This window comes from Falco rusticolus, chromosome 4 (assembly GCF_015220075.1).
Source record: "Falco rusticolus isolate bFalRus1 chromosome 4, bFalRus1.pri, whole genome shotgun sequence".
Classification (NCBI taxonomy): Eukaryota; Metazoa; Chordata; class Aves; order Falconiformes; family Falconidae; genus Falco; species Falco rusticolus.
In genome coordinates this window covers 44,716,958-44,744,722 of record NC_051190.1, presented here as the reverse complement: position 1 = coordinate 44,744,722, position 27,765 = coordinate 44,716,958, and the positions used below count along the sequence as shown (strand labels likewise).

The 27,765-nt window shown below is 58.0% G+C and overlaps 1 long non-coding RNA gene across 1 annotated transcript; it reads right to left on the bottom strand.

Moving 5' to 3' along the window:
* Nucleotides 1-449: 449 nt before the first annotated feature.
* Nucleotides 450-27,653, bottom strand: LOC119146244. Its single transcript, XR_005103667.1, has 4 exons — nucleotides 27,231-27,653; nucleotides 13,538-13,901; nucleotides 1,350-1,442; nucleotides 450-775 (listed from the first exon to the last, which is right to left on the bottom strand). It is a non-coding gene; the product is annotated as an uncharacterized LOC119146244 (long non-coding RNA).
* Nucleotides 27,654-27,765: the final 112 nt, after the last annotated feature.

Below are 27,765 nucleotides of genomic sequence, written 5' to 3'. Positions count from 1 at the left end.
CCCTTTCCCCAACCTGTCCCACTTGTCCCCTGCCAGGGCCACCCGTGGGGAGCCCTGCGGACCAGCAAAGCAGGGCCAGACCCAGTTCCCAGTCTGGGGTGGAAACAAGGAGAGGAAGAGGGAGGGAGGGCAAGGTGAGACGTGCCTGTCCCCACGCTGGCCAAGCCTGAAGCTGAGCTGCTCCTGTCTCCCCCCAGCCCAGAGGGGACAGGACATCACCCCCCCAGGCCTGAGATCCCCTCCCCTCCTGCTGCTGGGAAGGGGAAGGTTGGCCAGGCAAAAAGCTCGACCTGCTGGGAAGGAGACACACACTGGACACCGGGTCTTGCAGGGATTTGGGGGGTCCTCCAAGAAAAAGGGGCAAAATTCTTCTCAGACACCAGTGGCACATGTGGCTGCGACACAGCTGGGGGCTTTGAACACCTTTAATGCACATAATTTTTTTTTCTCTTTCGCCTCGTTGAGCTGCAGACCTCGTCCTCCCAATGCCTCGGGCTCGGCATGAGCAGCTCTGGGTCTTTCCACCTTCCTGGAATGCCATCTCACGGTCCGTGCACCTCGTCTGGCAGCAAGGTTGGGGGGGACCCCCAAGTGTGACGTCCTGGGCACGTCTGGCTTCAGCCTTGGGGCTGCTTAGATGGGAAAGGAGGGAGCAAGCCCTTACCCCGGGGGTGGGAAGGGCATCCGCACAGATCCTGCCCGCGCTTCGAACAGAGCCTTGGCTTTTCTCCAGCCTTCCTGGCCACCCGGCCCCCACGGCATCCGCTCACATCACCTGTTAATGGGAGAAACTGGTGTGAGCCCAGTCCCAATCCGGTGAGCATTGGTACTGAGTCCCTACGGGACGGCCGGGAGGTGACTGTCACGACCATGCCAGCTCCCTGCCCCAGGGATTCCTGCTGTCCCCACAACCACAGTCCCCAGCCCGCCGGGCACCTGGGGGTTTCTACAGGGCTCCGACTCCAGACTCCAGCAGAGGGGACAGGCAGGACTTTGGGATCAGTCTGTATTTAAGTGGCTGGTGACACCTTGGGACATCCTGAAAGAGGGCAGGTGACAGCAGGAGCGGGAAAAATGAGTGTCTAATGGGGAGAAGAGCCCCTACGCGGGTGGGAAAGGGGGTTGTGTCCTGCAAAACTCATGCAAGACCTTTAAGGCGATGCTCCCAAAGCAGTGAGTGCCTGGGGGGCACCTGGGCACTGCTGTGGGGTTCACGGGGTCCCCACCTCCCCCATTCCCACCCGCTTCTCCAAAACATCCTCACCGAGCCAGGCTTTGTGCCAGGTCTCTTGGGAACAGGCTGACCCTCACGCCGTCCCCGGGGCACGCGCTGGCACCTCTTCACTCACCTCCTTGTTGCAGCCAGTTGGTTGTAGGGGGTTCCAACACCCTGGCTGTGGGGTGCAGCCCACAGAGCCCCCACTGCGCTGCCGGGCAGCTGCCTGCGGATGAACATAGACGGCGTTAGCTGCTGTCTGCACCGGGGCTTCCCCGCCACATCACCCTGCATGCACCCCTTCCCTTATTCCAGTCTCCTCCTGCATTTTTCCTCTTCCCCAGGGCTGTACCCCTCCCCCCACCCCGCCCCTCCAGCCTTCCCCCCTCACAGCTTTGCAGGGTCTGAGCCTGAATTTGCTCATTAATTGGCCAGTCGGGGCATCCTTGTGTTCTCCCTTCACGTTCAGCCGTCGGTGTTGCTTTATGGGGTGCTAAAGCTGCGCTGACAAGTGCTGCATGGCATAAATCCCAGAGAAGTGCCTGTTCTCGCTGGCTCACCCAGCCCTGATCCCCTGCCAGGGCTCTGTCAGCTTTGGGGGTTCAGGTCCATCCGCCTCCGTGGGGTGGGGAATCAGTGCAGGTCCTGACATTTCCCCCAGCCCCTCAGACCCTGAGCCCACCGATGTCCTCGGTGCACCATACCACGTGCATGGGTGCCCACACAGGGCTGGGGAATGCGTGAGCGTGTTTGCACGTGCCGAAGTTGCCTGATGCTCCAGCATGAATGTCACTCTTAGAAGATCTCCTCCCCAGTGCTTTTATGCTTGGGTTTTGCCAGAGCCTGGCTGGGCAACCATCTCTGGGATGCCAGAGCCCAGTTGGGCAACCATCCCTGGGATGCTGCAAAGCCACTGGGGCGCAGGGAAGTTGCTCACTGCCGGAGGGGTCTGCTGCAAGGCCAGGCTCCCAGCAAACCCACCACAATCCCATGTCAGACCCTCTTCCCAGATCTCCCTCACCCCTTCCCTGCGCCAACAGTGCCATGCCTGTGCCCCACCTCAGAGAAGCCTTGCACGGGGGATGCAGGTGCTCCCAATCCCCCTTTCCCAGGGGGCTGCACTGCTGCCTTACGGGATCGGGGCACACACAGAGGCTGCCCACACTTTCCGGGAGTTTGGGGTTCACTATGGTGCTGGCTCTGCCTCCATGTAGCCAAGGGGGTCCCCATCTGCCCCCCACGTCCCCTCTCTTGTGGGGTGAGACCACTGGAGCTGAGTGAGCATCTGTGCAGTGCCCGGCGCAGGGATGGCCGGGGCTGGGATGAGGAGCTCAGCAGCTCATTCCACGCGATGGGAATGGGAAGGGCCCAATCCTGCTGCAGCACACAGTGAGTTTGCCGTGCGCAGTGAGAACCACCGGCATTTTCTCCTTGCTCCAACATGGGGGCAAGACACGAGTGACCCCCGGGGAGTCCTGGGGCAATTTATGAGCCCAAACCTGGGTTTGTGGCACAGCTCAGCACCACTGGGGCCACTGCCTGGGGGATATAACCTCCCTGAGATGGGGCTGTAAGGGGAGAATTGGGGTGCCCAGGGGGTCCTCCCTCCTCCCCCGGCTGCCCTGCCCTCACCAGGCTGGGAACAGCTTGAGTGTCCAGGCAGGGAATTCATTTAAATAAATTTCCATAGGGATTAATTTTGCCCCTTCTCCAGCAGTGTGGTGGAGGCGAGCACACGTGTGTGTGCATGAGAAAAGCTGAGCCTGTTTTGGGGGAGCTGGGGAAACGAGGAAGATGGGGGGTACCATCCTCTCCCCACAGCCCCATCCACCCTCACTGCCCTTCATCCCTTCATCCCCAGCTCCAGGAAGGTTTTCAGCCCATCCTCACCCACAGGCAAGCCCAGCCCAGCGGGTGCTCGGTGCCAGAGCTGCTGGTCCTGAGCAGGGGGGAACATTGCCTACAAATCATCCAGCACCCCAAAATTCAAAACTTTCCAAACAGAGCTACAGCGAGCCAGGAGTCAGCATTGGGTGGCCCAAAATACCATCAGGAAGAGAGATTTTGGCTGTGCGTGAAGAAAATCCACAGGATTTTCTCCCACCAGAAGCCCATGATGCCCCCCCCAGCACCAGGAGCCTTGTCCTGGCTGCAGCTGGGTGCTGGGTTTGCCCTGTGGGTGCCTGACTTGGGTCCTTCTACACCAAAATTCGACATTTTTGCTTTTTGTTGCTCCCTGAGCAGTGCACAGGGAGGCCAGGCACAAACCCCTGGCAGGGCAGGGATGAGGAGGGATGCAGCGGGGGCTAATCTGGCACAGGGCAGAGGGGGTGCCCCAGGGTGCCACCCAAAATTCTGCTGCCGAAGGCTCCCGCACCACTGAGTAATTCTGCCCACAGGTCCCCCTGAGCTCTGCCCACCCGCAGCCCCGGCAGCTCCCCCCCCCCAGCCAACGGGGATATCTACGCTGGGAAAAGCACTCCTGGAGCGGCCGCACAGTCTGGATGCTTGGAAATCCCAGGAGCCAATAATCTCATGATGCTTTTCAGCTTTTTCCAGCCCTCCCCAGGACCCCTGACACGGGGAACACTCTTTCAGCGAGGAGAAATTATAAACACCCCCCCCTCCCCGTTAAATGAGCGCAAGAGCATCTAAATGACAGATGCGGGTTTTTTTCCATTCTGCTTAGGATTTGGGATTCAAAGCATGAGACGGATTCAAATAACCGGGGGAAATAAATCAGGGCTAGTAAACACTTGGAAACAAGCAGAGCAATAGCTATTTTTGGCTGTCAAATTTGGGAGGTTTTAAGGCTCCTTCAGGGCACGAACTGCTGCAAGAATTCGTTAGCGCTGCAGCAAAATAAAAGCACGGCGAGAAGGGAGAGTTTCCTTTCTCCTCCCAGGGAGATGGAGACGGGCAAAACCAGCAATTCCAGGTCTGCCGGGAGGCTCGCACTACAGAAATGCTGCTTTTGGGCTCTGGGGTGGAAAACAGGGACCCTGGGAGATTCCTGGAGGGAATGTGGCCGTGGAGGGTCTGTCCCAGGAACCTGCCATCTCTCCCAAGCCAAGTTTTTTTCCATTGAGGCTGGAGGGAGCAGAATTAAACCAATTTCTTTGAAAATGCCAAGCGGAGCGCAGAACATCACGGGGATTGTTTGAAAATGAAACAATCCCCTTTCAATTTGGATTTTCCACCGGAATCCCAATTTTTCAGTAACTCACACGTGCCTTTGGGAAAGCGAGGCTGCTGGAAGGGCAGCTCTCGCCATACGGTGCCAGCCCCCGCTGCCTTGGGCTCTAAAGCACCCACCTTTGGTGCTGCAGCACCCACCAGCACCCAGCACTGCCCCAGCATCCTGCACCTCGTTTGCTTGAGTTCCTTAAGGCTCGGAGATTCAGGGAAGCAAGGAAAGCCCTCAGACCTGCTGGCGGCTGGGCTCGTTAGTGTAATTTTGGAAGCCTGGGCTGCCCCACAGCTGGGCACAGCTCTGCCTTTAAACTCCAGGAGCTCCAAAGCTGGGCTTGTAGGGGATGGGGGTGAGATTTTTGGGGTGTGCAGTGTACCCCAAGCTCTTTATTTTTTTTTTTTTTCTTTTTCTTTCCTCAAGAGACCCTGCATGCTGCACACCTCCTGTTCCCAGGTAAACTGACCTTGCTTTGTGTCCCCAGCCTGGCTGGGAACCCAGAATGGGCACCCACTGTCCATCCCAGAGTGGGCAGCCCCTGTGAGTGCTGGGTACCTGGCCCACGGGGCAGCACCCAAATAAATTGAGCTGAATTATAGTTTAAGGCAAAGCTCAGCATCAGCATGGAAGTTCTCTGCTCTTTGCCATGGAAACAAGCGTTGCTAAGGGATTGCTTAATAAGGAGTAAAATATTCTAAAAATCTAAGTTTATGTGGCAGCAGGATTGAACCCCCCGTCCTGGGCAGGGGATGGGGCTGTCGGGGGCTGCCCTTGCAGCAGCTGCCACGCACAGCCAAACGCTCCAGTTCTCCATCCATATGGAGAAACTCCTGGCACAGGGAGAACCAGGCACAGGACAGGGGTGCTGGGTGATTTGGAGTGAGCACAGGCTTCCCAGCCGTGGTGGCATGGCCCTGGGGTCACTCCAGCACGGAGCTGGGGATGTCAAGTCTGCCATCCTTTAGAACAAGCCTATATGTTATCAAATACACTCACAAAAGGGGGCCCCAAGGGATAAAGGCACCAGCACTGCCCCCTCAGAGCAGGGGCGATGCTCTGCTCTTGCACTGTGCCTCAGTTTCCCCTCCTGCATGAGCAACGCGGTTGCTGCCATCAACACCTGAGCTGGCGATACTCAGTTAACTTTATTAATTTTATGGGCATGAGGAAAGGGGCCGGGGGGGTGGGAATAATACAGGCAGGGGCCACCTCTGACCTTGACCCCTGTCCTGGCTCCCTGCGGCAGCTGGGCCGTCGCGCCTCCGCCGACAGCTCAATGGGCGCTTTGTCCGCGCCCGCCGGCCCTGCGCAGCCCCGTCACCCCCAATAATATTTATGGAGTCGGCAGTCACCTTCTCCCCTGCTCCCTGCATCTCAATAACAGCCAGGCTGGTGAGATCCAGGGAATCGGGGAATTTATAGTCTGGAGAGTTGCTGCTCTTTAGCCCCGTGGGGTGCAGAGCGGTGGATCCTGCCCCTTGCAGAGCATGTGCATGAATAATGTGCCCCGGCTTGGTTCTGGGTACTGTTTGCAGCCCTTCAGCTTTTTTTTTTCTTCCTTTCTTTCCCATAAACCCAGCCTGTTTAAAAGCAAACAGGTGGGGCTATTTTCTCACTTTTCCCAAGTCTTGCAAAGCTGCTTTGCTCCCAAACCAGCTTTGGGGGGGTAGAGGAGGTGGTACAAGTGCAACGCTGATTTATTTTACTGTGTTTCTGCTCATGGCCCTGATTCCTCTATCAATTAAAACAACTGAAAGCTCCTTTTCAAAGCTCCAGCATTTAAGATCCTTCTGCCAGAGATGCTGTGGATGGGTGCAGCCCCAGTACCCCCGGGCATGGGGGTGTTCGGGGATTGCCCTGAGCCCATCAAAGTCCTGGGAAGCCCCCTCAGCATCCCAGGCTCCAAAGCAGATGGTTTAAGCAAAAGTGTTTATTCAGGAAGGGATCAACCAGGGAAACCTGAACATGTGGGGCAGAAAGAGGAGGATTGGTGAAAACAATGATCCCAGTTTCCTGGGATTTGGAAAATCCTAGTAAAAGGTGATTTCTCCTTGATGGGTGATTCTGGGCAGGAAGGGGTGGGACATGAATCCAAGTTCCTGCAGAGTTATTCCAAACCTTACCAAAACCGGGGCTGAAGCAGTGGATCTCTGCGAGTGGGAAACTGGGCCAGTGTGGGCATCCCAGGATGCTCCAGCTGCACAGAAATTGGTCAGTTGAGTCGGATGCTACTGCTGCTGTTCCCACATGGATAAGAGTGAGAGCCTCTTGGCACGGATCAGATCCTGAGCGATGGGGAATTGCCAAGGCTCACATCCTTCCCTGCTTCTTGGGGGAAAAGCCAGCCCAGAAAGGATCCAGCAGATCCCCCAGATGACTCGCCAGACACCCAGGGACTGACACTGATGGCTCTTCCAACCGCCAGGCTGGATCTTCAGGAGCCCTAAATCCCCCCCGCAATGTGGAGCTGCTCCCACGTGCTGTCCCCAAAGGCATGTGCTTCTCCGTCCTGCAGGAGCTTGATTTTGGAGCTGTTTCAACGGACTTTGGGAGATGCCCCAGCATAAATGAACCAAACTGGTCCTTTCCCAGCTTTGCCATGATCTTCTGATAAATCCTGTAGTTCGGAGCAAACTAGCCCCTGGCTGACGGTGCAGAGCGGAGCAATCCTCCAGTGCCGACGCGTGTTTCCCTGCTGGTTTGTTGCTTCCTTCTGTTAATCAAGCTGGGACGTAACAGGCAGAAAGGACCGGGATGCTGGGTACGTCCACAACCCCCCCTGCATGGAAAATCCGTTTTTGGGGCTCTTTAACCCCAAAGCTGCAGGTACCGCTGTGCTTCAGGCAGGGTTTTCCTGGGGCTGGGGGGTGTGTGGCTCATCCTGACACCCAAATGGCACATGGGAGAGAGGAGGAGGAGGAGGAAGGATGCTGGGGAAAGCAGAGTCATGATTTCCACACACGCTGAACTTCTTTATAGCCAGTCCATCAGGGGAACAGCTACAGCCTTGATCCCCTGTTCCCATCGCACTGGGGCACCCTAAGGAAACACGAGCATCCCCCAGCACTACCCTGTGAGCCAGAGCAGCTTCCAGCCTATTTAAAAAAAGGAAACCAATTTATCTTCCTCCTCCTCCACTGGATGCAGGTTGGATGGCGCCGTGGAGCATCCTGCCACCGCTCGATGCTGAGCCATGTCTGCACAGCCTGGAGCTGCCACTTCCCAAGGCCACAGCGCAGGGGCTGGTCCTCACTGCACCACAGAGCATCTCCCGTCGGCCTCGCGCGCATGCGGCTTCTTCCCATTCCCCTTCCCCAGGGCTCGTTCAGAGAAATGCTGCATGACACCGGCCCTTGAGCATTGGCGGCTGGAGATGAATCTGGAGTGTCACCTCCTGCCACCGCCCTCGTTCCCAGCCCGCGGAGCAGATGCATGGGAGATAACACACCCCTGCAAAGAGCAGGGTGAGCAGAGGAGGATGGGAAAGTCCTGAGAGGCAAATATAAACTGATTTTTGTGAAGCTGGAGCGCCGGAGCTCCTTTATGCAAAGGGTTTGTGTTGTTCTCCATGCAGGGCAAGAGCTGCAGGGTGCTGATGGAGCTGGGCAAGACGGTTTCTGGAGATGCCTCAGGCACTTCAGGCTTAGTCTGGGTGGGAAGTGGGGGTTTAGCTGCAAGAGGAGGGTATGGGTTGGGGTACAGGGAGAGCAGGGGGCAGCTCGTCAAGGGATGCCCAAGCTATGGCTGCCACCAAGCCACAAAGCAGCTTGCAAAGGGCTGGACCCACCGGGAGGGGGTCTGACCGCGGCCCCTCGCCAGCCTTGTGCCCCCTTCCCAACCGGCGCAGCCCTCCCGGGAGCCAGCTACCGGTGGGCGTCGGAGGGTGGTTGTAACAAGCATCATTGCCGGCTTGCTGAGCTAGGCATAATTGTTGCAAAACCGCTGCGCACATGCTGAGCTTCATAATTATCAGGCTTGTCTGCCAGGCTCTCCCTTCCCCCAGCACAACGGCACACTTGATTATGATTATGGTGGCTAATTTTGTCTGGTGCATCTTAGGCATATGGGCCCCCACCTGCTCTGAATATGCAAACGCCGCTGATTTGCTCCTCGGTGGCCGGGCCAGTGGGCAGGCGGGGAGGGGGAACCTGCCCAGCGCCACGAACAAAGAAACCCCACGCAGCGGCGCGGGCACAAAGAGCCACCCGCACCGGAGCTGCCCACGGCATGGCGGTGCCCAAGCCTCCGGCTCTGCTTCCCATGGGCGAGATGGAGCATCTGTGAGCAGCGAAAGCGCGGGGCACGTCGGGCACGTCTAGGGCAGTGTGCACACGCACACCCCTATATAATCAACACCCTACAGACAACCCCTGCCATGCAACCCCTGGTGTTTGCTGGCTCCAGCCCGCCTTTCCCACATCCGCATCCCGCAGCCTTGCAGAACCTTCCCTGCCCACCAGAACATATTGTTTGGTGACACGTAGGAGGGGGGTTTTCGCTCGCGTGTCGGTAACGCTCATAAAAGCATCCGTGCAATGGGGAAGGGCAGCTGAGGTGGTCTCACGTCTGCCTTGCCGGGACTGCTGTCAGGGGGGCTTTGCCATGCTAATGGATAATTAGATAGGCAGACAGACTGACAAGGATCCAGATGGATGGATAGATGCCACGAGGATCTGGTGACAGATAAATAGGCAGATGCTAATGGGCAGCGCAAACAACAGCTCAGACTCCTGCTAATTCCCACTGTAATTTTTAAGCTGTCTCCATCCTCCCCCCTATCTTCCCCAGTGCAGAGCTCTCACCAGTGCATCCATCACATTATTTTTCTAAAAAAATTATTTTTTTTTTGCACAGAAGTAGCATAAATGGTCTATAAAGGCTCTAAAGAATAACGAGCAGCAGTGAGCTGAGGTGGGCGTCGTATGGGAGCTCAGGGAGGTGACACCCTTGGGGTTACCCTGGGACCAGCCAGAGCCAGGCTCGGCTGTTGGGAAGTCTCCATCCCTCCTTCCCCGGCGCTGCCACCATCTCCTCGATTTATTTTCCCAGTAAAAAAAAAAAAAGAAAAAAAAAGGTTTGTCCCTTTTCTTCCACTGTGGAGGTGGGAAGAAAATTGTGAATGAAGGGGAGGAGGCCGAGGCAGATTAGAGCCAGAGAGCCGCGGCGGAGCGGGTGGTGGAGACAAAAGAAAGCATCTTCGCTTGTTTTCCCTTGCCGCGGGGAATCCACGTGGCGGTTGCGGGAAGGCGGGGAAAGTGGGAAGGGGAGATAAATCCTGCTGGAAAGCTTTCGGCGGCGCCCACACTGCGCGGGAGATTTATAGCCCTGCGCTTCACAGCCACCTGCCTGCGATGGGTGCTGCTCACCTGCTCGGCTGGGCCGGGCTCATTAGCTGGGAACCCTGGTTAATGAGATATGGGGTTGCTCATAGACCTTTGGGTCTTTCCAGTCTGGCAGGGACATCGCTGCTACCGTTGCCACCCTGCTGCTCCAGCCTCGGAGGGGCTGAGCCCTGGTGTGAGCCGCAGCCTCGAGCATCCTCTCATGGGTACCAGCCCAGCTCTGCCTCCTGCTAGCGCTGTCTGGGCTCCTCTGTCTTATCTGCCCATCTCCCGCTTTATCACCTCTCCCTGATTTGTCCCTCAGCCCATCACTCTGTTATCTGCTCTTTTCTTCCACTCTGCCCCTTTTGCTTCCATATTTTTTATTATTTCTCCTATATTTCTCTCTCACACTGGCTTCTTTCCTCCCTTGCTCTATAGATTTCCCTCCTTTTTCTTACCCTCTCCCTTCTCCTGCTCCTTTTCCCTCTCTCCAGTGTATTTTCTCCCCCCTCTGCCATCCCAGGAGCGGTCGGCAGGACTGTGGCCGTGGGGACGAGCACGCTGGTGCTGGCCTCCCCATGAAGGTGGGTCCTTGGGCTGCCAGGTCTCCTGGTCCTATTCCAGGCTGAGCTAGGAAATACATCTCAGGAGCAGGCCAGAGCCTGGTCCGGGATGAGGAAGAGCCCGGGAACTGGTCCCCAAAGGCACCCAGAGCATCACTGCCAGAGCTGGGTGTGAGCGCCCTGTGCCTGCCCTGAGGAAGGAGCTGGAGGAGAAAATCATCATTTCTCCCTTATTTCACCCAAACTGAGGCCAAGGGGGAGGCTGGGGATGTGGAAGGGCCCTGGCCACCCCGTGTTGGTCATCACGGGCACGCCAGCCGTGGGGAGTGGGTGTCCACGGGGGGGCTGGGGGGGGCGCATCCAGCACCCACGATGTAGGTCAGAGCCAGCTCTGTGGGGGAGCGCAGGGGCCCCCAGCCCCAGGATCGCCCCCGCCTGCCGCCAAGCTGCCGGCTGGGATTATACCCCTGGGAGCCTCTTACCAGCACCACAGATAGATACACCCCCCCATCGATGTGTGTATCTAGACGTATCATCTCAGCCTTTTCCTGGGTTTGGGTGGAAGCAGCTTGCCGGTACAATTAGAAGTTTTACCAGAAATGACCCTGTTGCAAATATTCCAGTTTTTAAAGAAGCTGATTCGCATTCTCAGCAACTTGCTGAGAAAGTGCCTGGGGGCTTTTCTGACGAGCTCCCGCAGGTATTCCCAATTTCCTTCGCTTGCTTTATGAGGTAAATGGAAAAAAAGAGAAATATTTTCCTTATAAATATAGATAGATGTATAAAAAATATTCCAGGGAATTTTTTTTTTCCCTGTGCAGATCCCATTTTCCAGGAGCTTTCTGGTCTCTGCACCATCACCTGGCTCAGGTGGATAAAGACCCAGCAGTTACGGGTCAGGGTGAGTGGATGGATGCTATTAGGAAATGTAGGAATGGGAAAAGGTTTAATTCCCAATTTAAAAAATAAATCATTTTCTGGGCACGGAGGTTGGAAGCTCCTTCAATTCTTGATTCTTTTCCTTCCCATCACAAAATACCCTGGAGAAATCCCAGCTTCACCTATCCCAGTGCATCAGCCAAGGGCAGCACATGGGTGACACCAGGACCCCCACAGCACATAAGGAAAAAAAAAGACAATATTGGAAATGTCAAGATCAGAGAGGCTTAAAATACCACCCAACTTTTGGGGAATTAATTTTGGACCCACTTCTTGCTGTGGCCATCACCGGCCAAAACCCCACTTCTCCTTCTGGGTAGTCACCTGCATCCCTCTGTGAGCACCGGGCTTTTTTGGGGGGATAGACGGGCACCCCCAGGGTTCAGACATGGCTCTTGACCAAGAGGGACAGGATCTAGCACGGGAAAGGGGGCAATGATGGCATTGCCTAGACGAGGCGTTTAATTAAGATGCAGGAGCGGTACTTTGGGTGCAAAAAGCGGAGGGGGAAGGGTTAAGGGGCGGCGGGAGAGAGGGGTGAGAAGAAAGCCTGAAGAAAAGAAGGGACCTCATAGCACCCGGCAGGGCTTGATGGCTTAATTACCATATTCAAATCTAATTAATTCCCCTTTGCATAAAAAGGCCACGGCGGGCGTGGGACCAGCCTTGCAGATGGCGTCTCATGCTCAGCACCATTTTGGGGCCGCCGGCCATCTTAGAGCGAGGAGGAGGAGGAGGAGGATGGCTTTTGCCCGCGGCACCGAGCATCTGCTCAGGGCACCCATCGGGCACAGCGCTGCGCCGGGTGCCGGCACCAAGCCCCACCGACCATCATTAATATCGCTTTGAGGAAGAAGAGGGTATTTAAAAGCAAAGGGGAGAAGGAACGAAGCAACAATGAATGGGGAGGGGAGTTCAAAGACATGGGGCGTCATAATTTGGGGGTATTAGTATGCCCCTCGCCCTTGGTTGGGGCTCCTCACTCCATCCCTGCACCTCGGGGTCTCCAGATGGGACAGCGCCGGTCTCCGCGGATGGAGATTGACGGTCGATGTGGGGATTAGTATCCCCAGAGGTATTTGCTGGAGGGGGTGGGCGATGGGGAGCGAGGCGTGGCCGCAGCCCCCTAAAAAGCAGCACTGACACAGCCCTGTGCCATGGGAGCATCCCAGACACATCTCCAGAGGGTGAACCCACAGGGATGCACCCCACATCCCCCTTGGGGTGCCAGCCAGCAGGAAAACCAAGAAAATCCAGCCTCAACAAGGAGATACTCAAAAGCCTTCCTGCGCAGGCATTGTTTTGGGGGAAAACGGGATAATATTCCTTATCTCCCCATTGTGCAACTGGGAGTGAACCAAATCCCTGCCAGAAAACCAGCCCCGAGAGCGTGGGCTGCCCACGGGCATCACGGCAGCACCCGCACCGGCTGCCAGGCTCACGCTGGGAAAGGTGAAAGTTATTTTTTCTAATGTTTCGGACAGCTTTGCCGTCACGTGAAAAAACCTGGAGGAGTGAGGACTGCAGGGGATGTGGGTTTTATCCCTTGACTGACTCCCAGGGATGCTATGCTGCTGCTGTTGCTGCTGCGGGGCTGTGCACCTGCCCACCCCCTTCCCCAGAGATGCTGGGGGCTGGGGTGAAACCGTCACCCCAAAAGAGGCTCCCAGAAGGAGCTGGGAGTCACTTGGGAGGCGAAATCCAGTGTCTGCCAGCAGACAAATGGGATTTGGGGGGTTTGGATGGGGCAGAGCATGAGGATCTGTGGGTGGTGTGGGAGGCTGCCCACCCAGCTGGGGGCAAAGCAAGAGGCAAGGGGGGAAGATTCCCCCTTATGCCATTTAGTCATAGAAAAGGATGTTTTTGAGTCATAAAGATTTTTAGATGTACATTAGAGAGGAAATAGGGGAAAAGTCAATTATTTTGCAATCAAAAGCTGTTACCATTAGCCCAGCCCTCCACCAGCTGGAGGTGGGGGGTGGGGGGAATTTAAATGTTTTCAAAAAGAACTATAAATAAAATGGGGATAATAAGTGGGGGTTTTTTTCCCAAAAAACAATGAGAAATAAACCAGCATGGCACCTCCCAGCCTGGCAATTGCAGCCGCTCACCTGGCCCCGACGGCGAGGAGCAATGCAGCCGCTCACAGAGCTGTCGTGGGTGCCCCTGCTTCTGCAGCGCTGCTCCCTGGACCCCCAAATCCCTGGCTGGAGAGAGCCTGGCAGGAGGTTGTGCGGGGAAAACCCAATGCCGGCGGGCTGGTCTTGCAGGAAGAGAAAGGAAAGCAAGAAAATCCCAAACTTACCCCATTCAGGAGAGACAGAGGGGTATCGAGCATCCTCAGGGCAGCGCAGCTAGCTTCCCGTGCCTGGCTCCGTGGGCGCTGCGCTCACCGTGCAGGGATGTGACCAAACCAGCCCGTCCCCAACAGCCACGTCCAACTTTGCTGCTGCAAACCCATGGCAGGAGCAACCTTCTCCCGGTCTGGTGGCTCCCAAGGGCAGGAAAGCTCAGTCCACAGCACCCCACAGGGCTCCTCTCTCTTTTGATTTCTAGGGTGCTGCGGGGTGGGTGGTCTCCCCATCTCTCTGGCCGCTTCGCCCCATGCCCGTCACCGGTGAGGGATGCTGCTGGACCGTGGTGATCCAAGCAACGCGGGGGTTTCTCCTCTGCAAAAAATAAAACAAGCAACGCTGTCACGTCCAAACCCAAACCGATCACCTCCAACCCCCGCCTCCCAATCTCACACTACTCATCAACCGAGCCATCTTACCCAGCCCAGCCGCCGCGCCGGGCAGGCCCATGTGGCCAAATGATGCTTTAAGGGGATCGCAAAGGTTTCTCCTGGCACTGCCAGAGCCTGGCGAAGGACCTCAAGGTCTCCACACCCGCCCCCATGTACAAACCCCACATGGCAATTGGGCTCTGGCCACCTGCATGGGTCCAGAGGGAGGGTCTGTCACCCCATGGATCACACCCCGCACCGCATCCCACATCCCGTTTTGCAGGCGGGATGGCATTGGCAAGGGAGAGGAGCCAAACCCTCCTGGGAGCCTGTGGGAAGGGAAACCCTTCCGATTCAGATGATGGGGGCAAACATCCTCCAGATGTGCCCTTGTCACCTCCCCCATCCCCCCATCCCCCACCGCCGGTGAGGGGGTGCCTGGGTCTGCCCCAAATCAGCCTTTTTATTACCATCATGGGATGGGGAGGCGAGGACTTCCACCCTCGCTGGCCCCAGCACCCGTGTTCACCCTGCACAACCCTGCTGGGGGAGGGGGGGGGGGGGGCACCCATCAGCCCATTCATTTTACTCCCAAAAACTCGACCGCTCCAACACCCCTCAACATCCTGAGGGTATCCAATGGGAAGAGAGGACCCCAAAAAGACTGGAGACAGGGTGGGTTGACAGCGCTGCCCCAGATGGGTGGTGGGAGCTGGGGAAGGAGGGGGACACACACCAAGGGGATGCCCAAGGGGACGGGGGGGGCTCAGACACAATGCTGCCATTGAGGGGGCCACACCGTGGGTCCCGGCCCTTCCTGCCCAGACACAATAGGGGCGGCCCCGCGCGCCACTTGTGCGCATTGTGCGGCGGCTGCCCCCCCTCCGGCCCCTCCTTTCTGTCCCCCATCAGATAATGGATCTGCTTTGTGTGCTTGGCTGGACAAGGACTTTGTGGCGGAGAAAGAACCGATGTTTGTCTGTCAGAAGAGATCGGCCAAGAAAGGGACGGGGAGGAGTGGTGGCTGCAGCAGGGCAACATCCCTCGTCCTTCCTGCAGCATTGGCCTTGCACGGCCCTGTGCCATCAGCAGGATTCCCAGCGGTGCCGGGTGGGGGGAAAGTCCTCGCTGGGAACTCAGGGTGGCACAGCCTGGTGACTGTGGTGCTGCCAGACCTGTCACTCAAACCCCATCCCTGGTCTCGGTGAGCATCCCAGCCAGCATTCCAGTGAGCATCCCAGCCAGCATCCCAGTGAGCATCCCAGCCAGCATCCCCATGAGCATCCCACCAAACATCCCACAAAACAGCAGCTCCCCTCCCCAAGCCCAACACAAATCCACAGTGGCAGAGGGTCCATGTCCCCCTGACCAGCTCTGGCCCCCTAACCCCTCTGAGCCCCCCGCCCCGGCCACCGTTCCTGATGGAATCAGCAAAACCTACAGGAGATTAGTTCTTCGGCTGCCTCTCTCTTCCTGTACCGGTGTGCGGGGAGGCAGATGGGATAATCCCCGACTTCAGCATAGCCAGAGCCGCAAAGAGCAGGATTAATAAGAACTAGGCTTTCATTTCGGCAGCCCTGAACAGGTCCCTTTTCCTGCAGCATCCCCAGTTCCAGCACATCAGACAATTAAGGGACAGGGGAGCTCTGCAGCCGGTGGCCACATCCTAGCTGCTCCAGGAGAGGAAAGCCAGCCCTGGCATCATCCAGCTGGGAAAACTGCCCGATTTCACCCCAACCGAGCAGCCAGCATTGCATGTGCAGGTACATGCGTGTGTCCGCTGGTACACGCTACTGCCATGTGTGCACTGCACAGCCCCGCACGTTCCCGGGAACCAGGGCAGGGTCCTTCCAGCAGCAAAACCTGCACAAAGCCAGGCTGAAAACTGGGATTATTTCCTGTTAAACCAGTTCAGGAAACGGCGCAATTTATCCTGTTGGTTGGGGCAGGTTTTTCAATTGCTGAAATTCTGTTTTTTTGCAATCAGATCTGTGCAAATGCTGGCGTTTAAGGAAAAAATGGACTTCTGTTTCCCAAAATTTTAGCTTGATCATTGGTTTCTCGCTGGGCTGCTGGGTCTGTGCTTGCTGCTGGGCACTTGTGGGACATCTGCCAGCCCAGACCCTTCCCGAGGGGGCCAAGGCCAGGACGTAACTTCAGGAAAAACCCAAACCCCATGGCACCGGGAGTGGGTTCATCCCACCCATGCTTCCTCAGCACGGTGGCAGTGGCATTGCCAGCCCAGGCTCAGCATCCCAAGACTCCCACCCCGCACCCCACACATGGGTGGCATTTTGAGGTGACAACAGCCATGGGGCTGGGGGTGGCAGCTCAGCAGCACATCCCCCTTCCCCGGTATATTTTGCTGCTGGTGTTCGGGGTCCGGATACCCGCAGAGGGTGAGCATCTCCAACAGCATCACCCGAGGGGACCTCAAACCTGCATCCCAGGTGCTCTGGGGCCGAGCCGGGTGGCTCATCACCCGGCAGGGAAAGCGGCTGGGCCGACAGGATGATTAGGGTGGCCTGTGGAGTAATTATCTCATTGGGCAACTAATACCCTTTCAGCAGGAGTGGGGTGGGGAAGTATTGTTCGGGCTTAGGGATTACATCAACCCGGCTGGAGCAGACAATGTGCTCCCCCTGGGAAGAGGCAGCTCAGCCCCAGGGGAAGAGGAGGGAGGCAGGGGCTGGAGCTGTCTCAATTAGTGAGTGTCCCAGTGAGGAAGAGGGTGGTGGGGGCTCATGGCGGGACGTGGGGAGTTTAGCGAGGAAGGAAAGCACCCTTAACCCTTCATGCTCCTCTTGTGAAGGGACTCGGTCCTTTACCCTTGCGTGAAGCCACTCAGGGACAAGGAGATGCCAGAAGAGCTGAATGCATCCCCTCCTCCCCAGGAAAGCAAAACACAGCCAGTTTTCTCCTTTTTTCTTCTTTTTTTTTTTTTTTTTCCTTTTTGACAGCCCAATGCCAGCCCTTCCCAGCCTCCCTGCACAGCAGCAGCATGTCAGCCACTTCGTCCTTGTATTGGGGACAGGCAGCGCTCTGCCAGCCACGGCCACCCGAGGGGCCAGCCAGGCGGCAAGCAGGGCATGTCCCCCTCCCCAACCCCAAAAAGCAGTGCCAGGGAGGAGGGAGATGCCAAATCCATGCACCTCCACCCAGCACCACACAGCACGGGACACAGCAGGTCTTTGGCATCCCCCTGAAGCTCCAGCTCGGAGCCCACCCGGCATGGCCACCCGGCGCTGGCTGCCGTGGGGTTGGGGTTAGTTTTGGCTGGGGTCGTGGTAAATCAGGCGTGAGGCCGGCGGGCCGGCGGCAGCCACCACACCAGGTTACCGGCTGAGCAAGGGGCTGGCTCCACCTGGCCCTCGCCATCCGTGGGGTGATTAAACACGGGGCTCCCAGCTGCCATACATTTTTAAATAAATGAATAATACATAGTGGGGTGATAAATAAATAACGGCCATACATTTGAACTTAGCCTCTGAGAAAATCCTTTTAGTTCAAAAGGACCGGGGCGCTTGGAAAGGGGAGCCCATGCATTTTGAATGGGCTGCCATCAAGTGTCAGGGCTTGGCAAGGGAGACGAGGGGGGAGGGATAAAACCAGCCTCTACACAAGCGGGGGGGGGGGGGACAGGGATGAGGGTCCTTGGCCATCGCCAAGGGCAGCTTTGGTGGGAGCAAGCAACGACGGCAGCCAGGGCTGCGGATGCCCCGATGCTGGGCACCAAAAGCCCAGTGTGCCCCAACCCCCTGGGAAGGAGGAGGACGAGGATGGAGGGTGCTGCAGCAGGAGGTGAAGGGCAGCCCCTGAGAAAGGCGAGCGGCACATGAAAGGTCCTGTCCCGCTAACCCCAACTGTGCCGAGGAGGAGTCCCTCTTTAGCGGAGCAAAGGCAGCGTTTACTTAGCAGTGGCCCTATAAAGAGGTGGGTGGCCCTGGAAGGCGGCCCAGACAAATACGAGGGGATTAGACAAGTGAAAGGTGTGAGCGGAGGGGTGAAGGGGAGGAGGATGCTCAGGGAAAGCTGTTAGTGGGGGCATAACGAAGCGCCCTGAGCAGGGAGGGGGCGGCAAGGCAGAGGTGGGTGGGAGCTGGATGGGGGGAACGGTATTGTTGCCTTTTTGGGGAGGAATCCAGAGAGACCCCATGTCAGAGGAGCTGGCATGGGCTGGCATTAGCTCTGAGGTTGCCCCAAGCCCCTGCACAGGGTGGCTGACAGCACATGCCTGCCCTAACATGTGTCCCTGCCATGTACATGTGTGTTCAGGCCATGCACAGCCATGCACATGCATGTCTGGGCTGTGCACCACCATGACACATGCACCCCAGCCATGCACAGCCATGTACACACATGTCCTGGCCGTGCGCACGTGTCTTGGCTGCACACAGCCATATACACACATATCCTGGCCATGCATACGCATGTTCTAGTCACACACAGCCATGCACACACGTGTCCTAGCCATGCACATGCATGTCCCAAGACAGGGTCCTGCTGGGACTCGCTCCTTTGCCCTTCATGAAGCCCGAGAGCCACAGAGGCAACTTTAATTCTTTGCACAAACTGCTCCCGCTCGCTTGCATCGTTAAGTGGGTATTGATTTATTAGGCTGTAATTTAAGGCAGAACGTTTTAAAATGAACTCACACACCAAGCCCAGGCACGAGAATAAACAAGACCTGATTTATTTGCGGCCCGTCTCTCAGCAGATGCCGGGCTGGGCCGGCAGCACAGCAGGGCGAACAGGGACAGGAGTCCCTGCAATCGGATCCTGGCTTGGGAAGACCAGGAGAGGAGCATCCCCCTCACCCCCTGCACATCCCCCTGACAGGACGGCGGAGCAGCCTCGCATGCACACATCCTGCACCCTCCAGTATCCCCATGCAATGTCCCCCAGACCCCCCCGAGTGCTGGGGTGCACAGGATGGGGACGGTGGCAGCGAGGGTAGGGGCAGGACCTGCCAGACCCATGGGACAGCAGGTGGGATGGGGCCATCACCCATGGCCTGCACCGGTGGCATCGTATCAGGACTGGTGAGATCCCACAGGCAGCACCGGAGCTCCTGGGATCACGCCTCGTTCAGGCTCTGGAAACTGCAAGCTGGGGGGGAGGGGGGGGTTGAACCAATCCTTTAACTTGGCCCCAGAAAAGCCGCACAACTTCACACCACCCCCACCACCCCCGACAAGCAGCCGCAAGGCCAGACCTCCACCGGCATCAATCAGCCACGCTCCCCTGAATGCACAGCACTGGGATGGCGGGGGGGTCGTTTCACCACCCCTCCCAGGCTCAGCATCCCCCATCCGCCTCCACCAGCTGAGTCCCGGGTGTCAAAACCCCGCCAGGTCCCATCTGCGAGACCTGGCTACTGCGGCACATTCCTGCGAGCCGGCCCTGGAGCAGCAGCTGCCGGACAGAGCCGATCGCTGCCGCCACGACGCGGGCAGCTCGTCTTGACCTTGCCAGTCAGGTGTTGGGGGGGAGGGGGGGGCGGGAATTATTACAAAAAAAAAGAAAAAAAAACCAAACAACCCACCCTGGGTGCCGCCAGCCGTCGCCGGGGCACGGGGAGGGTTTAATGCAGCGGGGACCATAATGGGGCCGTCTGGGGGAGCGAGGGCGAGGAGAAATTAGTGTCAGTGTGTGTGTGCCTTAAACAAACCTGCGCCGGGGTGACGTGAATGAGGGCACAGCCTGTGTATATATTAGTGATGGGATCTGACCTCGCTGGGAGGGCTCCTTCCCTCGCTCCGCTCCTCTGGGCGTGGGAAAAAGGCCTGGGCTCTTTTCACAGCTGTTCTCGCTGCTGCACTGAGCTAATGGAGGGGCTGCCCGGCTCCCTCCTCCCCCCGCCGCCTTTTCAGTCCTTCAGCAAAAACCCCCCTTTCACAGTCCCTTAAAAACACACCTCATTGTTCCCGCCTGGATTGCATTGAAATGCCACTCGCACCCCGTCTCCTGGAGCAGCCGGCCCCAACTCCGGCTCAGCTGCGCGTGCACACGCGTGTGCAAGCCCGGGTGTGCGTGGGAGCACACGTGTGCCTGTCTCAGGTTTATGCATTGCTGCTGGTGCAGAGTTTCATCCCTAAAGTCTGCTCTGGAAGGGGTGTCTGGCAAGGGAGGAGAAATGCAGAGCCAAGGGGGCTTTCCACGCCCTGGGCAGCCAAGCCAGTGTTAATGTCCCCGGCCTGGACCCCTCCCATCTCTCCCTTTTATCCATCTGCTTTGATTTTGATATAAAAAATAAGCCAAAAGGTACCAGCACCCATCCCTGATTTGCAAACCCAGAGGCACAGCAAGCAGAGGGGACGCATGGCTGGTGGTCACACCCCCAGCCCACAGCACAGCCGTGGGGACTGCCGGGGACCCCAAAGACACCAGCATCACCCTGAGCTCCTCCTGGTCCAGGTTTCACCACCAGTCTTTGATGCTCTGGGAGCAAATACTCCCCACCTGACACACGAAGGGATGGGATTCCCCAGGGCTGGGGCGGTTCAGGCGCATCACACCTCGATTTCCCCCACCATGAAGCCCACAGGTTGCCCAAAAGTCTGCTCCAAGCTCTAGAAATCCAAGATTTATAGAAAATAATAAACAGCCATGCAAGGATCAGCCCTCGCCTGGTTTCCCAGGGAATTAGGGCAGAGAAAGTCTGGGCTCAGCCTCTCAGGGAGCTCCAGGGATGGCGGAGCCGGGGGTCTCACTCCTCACACAGCCGCCGCAGGGGGGGGACCAGCCCTCAAAGGCAGCGGCAGCGGCACAGGCGCAGCCCCCCCTGCCCCCAGCCCCACCATCATCCCTTGTTTGCCAAGGCCCAGCCCCAGAATAGCACCGGGATCGTGCTTTTCATTAAAAATAAATAAATACATTTCTGGTGGCAGCGGAGGAAAGCATGAAAACACCATCCCCAAAGGCTCGAAAACCAGAAGGCAAAGGCAGCGAAACCCACAGTTATTATTTTTTGAAGCAGCTGGGATTTTTTAAGCTAATCTCCTGCTGTCCTTGTGGGGAGGGGGGGGCATCACTGGCTGGCGTTCGCAGCAGGGCAGACAGACCGACAGGACAGCATCCTCGGGGCCGCTCGTGCCTCCCCGCGTGCTTTTCCCGCTGACCTTTCCCCGCTGCTCTGATAGATACTTTCTGACAAAAGCGGGGACATCGCACACCTTCCGTCCTTGCTCCGTGCCCAGCGCAGGGACATCGCCACTAGCAAGTCCCTGTCACCGGCTATTAGGGGGAGAAGGTCTCCGCCGCCACCGTGCTCTTTCCGCATGAGTGCCAGTGCCGGTGCCAGGCAGGGGGGTACCCCCAGCCCCCCAGTACACAACACACGTGCCCCATGTTCACCGTTTAGAAATGCAAATCTGTTTAACAGCCACACGCGGGTTTGTTATCGGCAAGGATGAGCCTGAGCTCTTTGAAGTCAACATATGTATATGATGATGCACATATGTGCGTGACCTACATTCGGAGCAGTAGCGCTTCCCTGGGGTGGGCGATGCCCACACGTGCCCGCAGCAAGGGGGCTTGGCCAACCCTCTCCCACTGAAGCACCATCAGTTCCCAAGGGGCTTTCCCTGCACCAGGAAGATTTCTGATGTGGGGAAGGGGAAAGGCTTCAGCAAACGCAGCTCTCTTGGAGCATCCTGAAAAACCGCTTGCCGAAGAGCCCAAGCGAAGCGTTTGGCTTTGGCAGCAGTGACAAAGCGCAGCCACCAAGGCCACATCCTCAGCACCCTGAGCATCACCTACATGCTGGTCCCCCCACACCCCACACCTGCCCCCTACCCCAGTCCCCACATCCCAGTGCAAGTGAGCACCCACCCTGCTCTGCTCGCTTTCAAATATTGCCATTTCCATGGATGGTTTTGACTTCTCCACCCAGCTCAGCCATGGGTTTCCATAGAAACATGATGATATTAAACTGTAAATAATAATTTCTCCATAAAAAAAAAAAAATGGGGGAGAGAAAGCAAGGCTCCAGTGGAGTTGGTGGACTGGGAACAGACCCCAACATCCTGGGCACCTGGCCCCACACGTGAGGTCTTATCTCACCCCCCGAGGCTGGGTCCCATGGGTGGAGGTCCCACGCGCACCCCTCCGGCACCAAGGAGGGCTGAGTGCTCTCGCACCACTCCGTCCGCTGCCGGCACCTGATTTATCCATGTCGGAGACTTCAGCCTGACATCTATAAAAATTAGCAGCTAAAGCCCCAGCCAGGCCATCCTCCACCGGCTCTGGGTAAATAAACAGGAGCTTGGCCGCCGCAGTGACACATACCTGATGGGGAGGAATTGTTATTTACTGTTGCCTCTTCAATGGTTATTTTTAAATAGCCTAAAGTTAAACACATCACTGTTTTTCATTTTCTCCTGCTCGGGGATATGGTTTTGTCTGGGGCTTTTACCCTTTCTGTCTATTTAAGTGATACTTTTTATCATAAATTACTTTTTTTTTTCCCCCTCCTTGCTATCAAGTTGGAAAATCACCAGTGTGCGGCGGGAGGAGGTGGCGGGGCTGGGGGAGCAGGCATGGGGACTCTCTCACCCAGGGACAAGGACATTTGGGTTTAACGACCTCCAGGCACACGTGTGCGATGCCGGCAGCCAGGATGGCTGCGAACACGGCTCCCGACACCCGTCCCCAGTTAAAACCCCAACACCGCGCTGCTGGCAGCAAGAGGCAATCTTGGGCGGCGTTATTTTTAGGGCTCTGGCAGGCGAGGTGCCGGCCCTGCCATTTCGTGTTTCTCGGCTGAGTTTGGCGCTGTGGGGTGGAGGTGGAGCTGCCTCCTGGCTCCTCTCAGCACCCTGACGCCCGGTATCCCCCCAGCTCCCTCCATCCCTCACAGCACAAAGGGCTCCATCCCATCCATCCCCCTGCCAAGCCCAGGGATGGATTCTGACCACCCGAGCTGGCACGGCACGGCGGCACCATCCCAGCATCCCAACAGTTCTCGCTATTCCCATCTCCACAGCTGGGCCAGGGTTTTGGGGAGCACCCCATTGCCCCGGCTCGTTCTGCTCTGCCAGCACTGGGATGCTCAGCCTGGCTTCTTGCTCAGCACCAGGGACCAGGACCCCTGGGGCTGGCCGGGCTCAGCCCAGGGCTGCTGCTCCCCCCCGCCCAAAGTAGCTGGGCTGAGCGCCCCAGCAGCGCCGGGATTATCCTCAGCGTAACATCCCCTGGGAACAAGATTGCAGCTTAGGGCCTAATGGAAAAGAGGAGAGATGGGATTAAAAGGAAAATAATGACTATTTCTTTAGCGAGGCTGGGGAAATGAGACGGGGATTAGCGTCCTCTTTACCAGCGGTCCCCAATCCCACTGGGCGGTCCTGGATCCAGCCAAGGCAGCCAGAGATGCCTGTGCTCAGCATCGCTCCGGAGGGTAACATAGGGGTGGCAGCGTCAACCCCAGCGGGATGGATCCAGCCGTCCCCAGCATGAGGCCGAATTGCCAGTACCAGCTCCAGCCCCATCACCCACTGCATCCCTCTGCCACCGCTTCTGCCCATGCACAGGCGGCACAAAAAGAAGGCGATTTTGCAAATATTTGCCAGCGCGGTGATTTTCCTCTCCCTGCAGATTTGCTGGGAGAAATTATAAAATATTCTGCAAGGAATAAAACATTGAAAATTAAAACTTCACTTGCAAAGGCACAAGCCCGAGAATAAACCTGAAAGGCTCCTTTCTCTCGCCTTCGGTTGCACACACCGCGCGGTGCAATTGGCTGCTTCCCTGGAATAGATTCAGTTGCTATGATACCAAGTTTGCTTTTAACGAACCCCAGAAAATTAATGGTATTCAGCAGATAAGTCCTTAAAGTGGAACCTATTTTAAGAAATTCTTGCTAAATGGTTTACAAGTAGTCAGGAGGGAGGAGAAGCTTTCCCAAGCGTGGCAGAACCTGCGCTGGTTCCCCTCTGCTCCCAGCCAGGATAGCAAGGTGCGTAGTGGTGTGTTTTGGGGTACCCTTCAGCCTGGGACCATGAGCAGCAAGGGAAGGATGGATGCACAGCACCTACTCCCTGCACTGTGCACCGTGCATCCCTCCTGCCGCCGCTTTGCATCCTCCCAGCTGTCCCCACGCGGCCTCGCTGCTGCTGCACCGCTGCTCCCACCAGCCAGCAGCTTCCTCCGCCTATGCTGCAGAAACACGGGCAGGTCGGTGCAGGAAGCCTCTGCCCAAATCCTGCCCAAACCCACACAAAGCTCCAGCATTCACTGCTGGTCCACATCCTGGAGAGATGCTTGAAGGGATGTAAGCGGGTCTGACATGGAAAGCCTGCTCCAACAGCAACCTGACGTCCGTTGGAGGAGCTCAGGACAAATGACTGAGGAGCAGGGGAAGGTTTTCATTCCCCCAGCACAGTGGCCCATCCATCCAGCCCCGCAAGCAGAGCACAGGGTGGCATCAGCCATCAGACGGAGCACATTTGCCCCAGGGACCTGTGTCTCCACCAAGGAGACAAGCTGGTGCCTCTGGATGCCGCAGCGGCCCCACGTTGTGCTGCAGCAAAGGTCCTCACCCGGCTCAGCACCACCACAGCAAAAACACCTGCGCTTCTGTCCCCATCCCCAGACTCCAGGTAGAGCAGCTCCATGGGGCACAGCGTGTACAAGGAACCATCTTCTCTTTATCCCACACCATATTTTGGGGTGTACAGAGGCCATCCCTGCTTTATCCCACACTACATATAGGGTCCACATCCTCCCTGACCAGAAAAAGGCCCAAATTGGGTGAGCCCAGGCTGTGAGTGCAGGCTGGGGGTGCAGGATCAGTGCCAGGGATCACAGGGATCCAGGACAAGGAATCTGCCCCTCTCCTGCCTGAACAAAGCCAGATCTATCGGGAGGGAGGAAGGTGCACCCCTGCCTCCCACACCCCAGATTCCTGCTCTGCTGCAGACTCCAGCAATGCCAGGTGAAAGAGGAGGCACAACCCCACCTAGAAGCCAGGATGTGCAGGGCAGGGACAGGCTGATGGAGCGAGGGATCAAGGTGTTGAGATTTAATATTTGGAGCTGATGCTCTTCCCCTTCTCGTTTCTCGGCACTGACCCAGCCAGGGAATTGGTGCACCACAGACCCGAGTGGCGAGGGGACCAGCAGCCATGCCCTGGTGCCACCACCCTGCTGGGGCTGCTGTGCCCCTCGCGCCGGGCCTGCCTCCAGTGGGACAGCGGTAGATGGTGCAGCATGGCCAGGGCCTGATCCTGTGATGGTTTAAACACATGGGTGCCCGGGTCCACCTGCAGAGCATCCCTGCTGACCACTGCCAAATGCCCGAGAGCGCAGGGCCAGACTCTGTGGCCGTGGAGGGGCCTCCCTCTGCTGCCCACTCCAAGCTACACCCTGAACCAGGCACCTGAAAACACCTTCCCTGAGCTTCCCCAGAATAACTGGAGACCGCTCAGCCTTCAGGGTCACCACTTACAGCCTTTCCCCTCTTCCAACATCCGTCATCGGGGCCAGATCCAGTGCTCCCGCTCCTGCACGGTCCCTGCAGCCCCTGGGCAACCCAGGCTCAGCCCCATGTCCCTTGCACCGGAAAGTCTCCCCGGGTGCTGCGGGGACTGAGAGGAGCCGGAGGGAGCAGGAGGGAAAGAGGGAGCTGGCTGCATGCAACACCCCAACCCACGGGCAGCAAGGGACAGCACGGAGGGGTGTGGGAGGGAGCAGGGGGATGCTGAGCCCAGAGCACCCTTGGAGCGATGCTCCCAAATCTCCCTCTCCAAAGAACAAAGCTGCAATCTCTCTGCAGATGCAGAATAACCAACAGGCGACAATGATTTATTTCTCTTCCCCAGTAGATAAATCGGCCTCGGAAACATGTTTGCGCTAAATTACAATTTGCATGTGGTAATATATTTAAGCAACTTTCCTTCTACTTCGTTATAAACAGGGTTTCTCTGGGGGTTATTTCTGAGCTGGCCCCGTTTAATTTATCTCCGGCACACCCAGCACAAGCAAGCTTAATTGTCGACGTGGAAATTAAAACCACAGTGGAAAAAAAAAAAATAAATAAAATCAAGGTGCTGGGTTTGTAGGTAGCCTGAGGAAGCCCAGGTTGGAATCAAAATAATCACCCCGGCACAGGCACTAGCTCTGGGCCTCAATAAAAATGATTAAAGACAAAACCCCGCTGAAATTTCCACTCCACAGCCACGTTTGGCTTCCAGCCGCTTTCCCCCTTGCAAAGGCACCAGGGCCAGTGCTTCGGGGGGGCCAGCGGCCACCGAGCCCCTCTCCTGCCGGGAGGGCAGGGCTCTTCTCCCGGAGAATAGCGAGCGGGTTTTTACATTCGGTTCTCTAGCTTTATGATATCACATACACTCATACAGCTAGATAACCAAAGAGAAAAACCCACCCAGGTCTTTACCAAATGGGCCTCAGCCGCGCCGTGCACCCGGGGGTGTTTTGCTCCCACATCAGAGCCCCCCAGGGTGGTTGTGATCCACATCCCCTCGCTGCCAATAATGAAGAAACCCCAATGGTTTCGGTGGGAGACCAAGAATCTGCCCCGGCATCTTGGGATGCAACATGCAACCCCAGCCTCACCAATGCCTGCCCGAGCACCCCAGGTCGACGTCTGCACCCCAAAAGGGACTTGCACCCTGAAGTGGGCTCAGCCCCACGCAGCCCCCCACGGCCCAGGGGCCATCGCAGGGCAGGATGCTCCCCCAGGATCCATCCCCATTGACTGCGGCCCAAGGATCTGCCTCTTTCCCAACCCAAATTTGCCCCCAGACCTACCCCGGAGCCCGCTCCCACTTTATAATTACTGGCATGGAACTGCTGAGTCATGAGAGTGGCTGGGGAAGGGACGGCCCCAGCCAAAAAGGGCCCCCCGGGGGTTTCCACCGCACCCCCACTCTGCTCTCCTCTTCCTTGCCTTTCTCCCTCACCCGCTCCCTGCAGCCGGGCCCTGCAAACCCGAGAAGGACCCCGCAGATCCTGGGGGCCCCGGACCGTGAACCTTCCGGGGGGTGGACGACACCCTGCACCCCCCGGGGCGGCCCTGTGCTCTCCCACCCTTGTCGGCAGGGACCCGGCACCGCCGGGAGGCTTCAGGCACCAGCACTGGGCACCAAGCACCGGCGGGGGATGCTCCCGGGGGGCTGCCCAAACCGGGGGGCTCCGGCCGTGCGGATGCTCGGAGGGAAACTCGGCGGAGCGGCTGCCCCCGGCCCTGTCGGGGGACGGGGAGAGGACGGGGGATCCCGGGAGGCGGTCCCGGGGAGGGGGTCCCGGGGAGGGAGTACCTGCTCGCCCCGCGGGGCTGGTGCTGCCCACGGTCGCCGTCAGCTCCGGGTCGCCGCATCCTTCCCAGGCTGGCAGGGTGGGGAGGGGGCTTGGCCCGGGATGGAGCCTGGATGCTCCCTCCCGGTGCCGGTGCGGGTACAGGTCCCGCTCCCGCTCCCCGGCGCCTCCGGGACCTGCCTCTAAAGTTGAGGCAGAGCCGGCGGCGGAGGGATGGCTGGAGGGCGGGGGAGGGCGGGAGGAGGGACGGGGCGGCCGGCGGGGACAAAGCCCGAGCGGCGGGGCTGGGACAGCCCGGGCGTGGGGCCGGGGCAGGGGTCACCCCCCCCCGGGGGGCAGCGCCATTCGCCACGGCTGCCGCTCTCCCCGGGGGCCGGCCCGTCTGCTCGCCCCGGGCCCCCCCCCGGCCCCGGACCCAGCCTCCCGCAGCAGCCGGCCCGCCCCGTCGGGGAGGCGGCTGTGTCCCGGGGGTAACCCCGCTCGGGCAGGGCTGTGGCGGAGCCGCCCCCTGCCCCCCCCCCCCCCCCCGGCAAAGGC